We start from the raw sequence: 2,138 nt of genomic DNA, 5'->3' as shown, positions 1-2,138 counted from the left end.
TTTTTTTTTTTTTTTTTTTTTTTTTTTTTTTTTTTCTCGAGGATGCCCCAAACCCCCGTGTTCACATAGATTGAGCAATTCTCAACACACACTGTAATAATGAGCTTTAATTCTCTATCCAAGCAGAACTTGAGCAATAATAATAAGCACATCAGAACAATTTGTTTACTGTGGCATTGCACAGGCTGCAGGGTCCAAGACTAGCTCCAATAAACGGTAAAAACCAAAGGAAACTCTCTAGAACGGGAAAAATATTGCGATAGAAAAGTGGTTTTGGCTTTCAAGGAAAGAGGCACTTGGCTAGCATTTTAGCTGGGATGTTTTGCCCTTGTCCAAGGTATGTGTTTTTAAATACTTTCTTTTTATTTCCCCCACACGTTTCTTTGCTTGTCTAACGTTTCTCATTTGCCCCCAGGATTGCGTTTAAACCTTGGTGCAGAAATGTAATTTTGCTCTTTTTTTTGGTTTTGGTTGTTTGTTGTTTTTTTGTGGGTTTTTTTGTTGTTGTTGTTGTTTATGGGGTTGGATTTTTTTTAATCCTCTCGTCCTGTCGGTTCAACCCTCTCGCAGTTTGATAGAAACTGAATAGCTCCATCTCTTCGAATAAAAAATACCTGAGTTATTCTTGAAATGGCTTTTTGTGTGTTGCCATGTAGAGGTCTGAGAGCTTTCCGTCTGTTGTGTGGGTGGCAGCCTGCGAGGTTCTCCTGCAACCTGGTAAACGGTTGCAACTCGCCTTCTCCTGAGCACCCGCCAAGAGCGGGCTGAGCCGGCTGACACGGGGCACCCCGGTTTGTGAACCCTGGCGAGCTGGAAACTTGTTGTAACAAGCGGGATTAATGCACAGGAGTGTGCGTTTGGGGGGTTAATTTAAGATGCTGCAAGAAACTTCCGTGAACTGAAGCGTCCTAAAGACAGAAATTTAGCAGAAAGATAACATTTTCCCTCGTGAAGAATCCCACTGCAGACGACTGTATAATAAGACCATTACTTTCAATGCCGTAACCTTGTTTTCTCATCAAAAAAAAAGAGAAAAAAAAAATCAAGATTTAAAAAAAAAAACAACCTCAGCAAAACTTCTTGCTTAAAAAAGAGACGTATAACTATAAATAATTTCTTTCTACCTTAACTTTGTAACTGGGCTTTCTCTATATTTTTTTCCCGAGGACTCCTAATGCTATTAATTTGTCTAAAACTTTATTCTGGGTTGTCTTGAATTATTTCCCTTCTCTATCCTTTAAAACATTTTCATAATAAGCGTGACTCCGGACAATGTTTGATTTGTTTTTCTCCCCTCATCCCGGTTTAGACTGAGACATTAGCTGAATTCCCTGGGGGTGATTGGATGCAATTCGCTGAAAGTCGACAGGCACGTCCTGGATGTTAGAAATTCACTTTTCCTCAACGTGACAAGGCTGAGTTCGATCTACAATTGTATTTGAAAGGGCAATGAGCGGAAAGATCTCCCATCATTAAAGCCTCCCTCTTCTTTAGCAAAATAACAAGATACTTCATTTGCACACAAACACTCAGGGAAAAAAAAAAAATCCCCAAACCCCAACCGACCCGCGATAACTCTTTAATAAAACGCTATCTCTGCATAATTTGGGAGGGGGGGGACGACATATCAAAAGGTATCGGAGGTCCCCCAAAGCGCCCATGTGATCAAGTTGACTTTTTACTTTAAATCTTGAATAAGATGTGAGTTGTAACAAGGGGATTTGCACTTACTCCATGACCCTTGTAATTGGATTAAATATAGACTGAGACGTACAAAAACATACCAAGATTGACACCTGCCAACTGGACTTCCTTATGATTGATTGTGATGCTTCGTGCTGGCAACAATAATGAAATAAATTGTATGGATAAAACAGCACATTTGTCATTTCCGTGCCATAAGAGAGGAAGGCAGCGTGTTCGGCAAGCTGTTATCTGACAGGCACGAGCAGCAGACACAACTAAAGAGCTAAACAAGGATTCCAGACATTGACAAGACAAATTATAACTTGTCACAACCTTTTTAAATTCAGAAGTTTTCAATTAACATATATATTGCTGTTACATATAAGATCGGGTGGACTTAAAACATAAACAGGCAGGGACGGAGGGCGTCGGGGGCCGCGGGAGGCTGCGGC

The 2,138-nt window shown here is 40.4% G+C and overlaps 1 long non-coding RNA gene across 1 annotated transcript in view; it reads left to right on the top strand.

The window, feature by feature from the left end:
• The first annotated feature begins 87 nt into the window (after positions 1–87).
• LOC113481335 overlaps positions 88–2,138 on the top strand; it is a 20,744-nt gene continuing 18,693 nt past the window's right edge. The window contains exon 1 of the long non-coding RNA XR_003398658.1: positions 88–337. This is a non-coding gene — a long non-coding RNA (uncharacterized LOC113481335). The remainder of the gene's footprint in view (positions 338–2,138) is intronic.

This window comes from Athene cunicularia, assembly GCF_003259725.1.
Source record: "Athene cunicularia isolate RWA chromosome 5 unlocalized genomic scaffold, athCun1 chr5_part3, whole genome shotgun sequence".
Lineage (NCBI taxonomy): Eukaryota > Metazoa > Chordata > Aves > Strigiformes > Strigidae > Athene > Athene cunicularia.
This window is presented reverse-complemented; position numbering and strand designations above follow the sequence as displayed.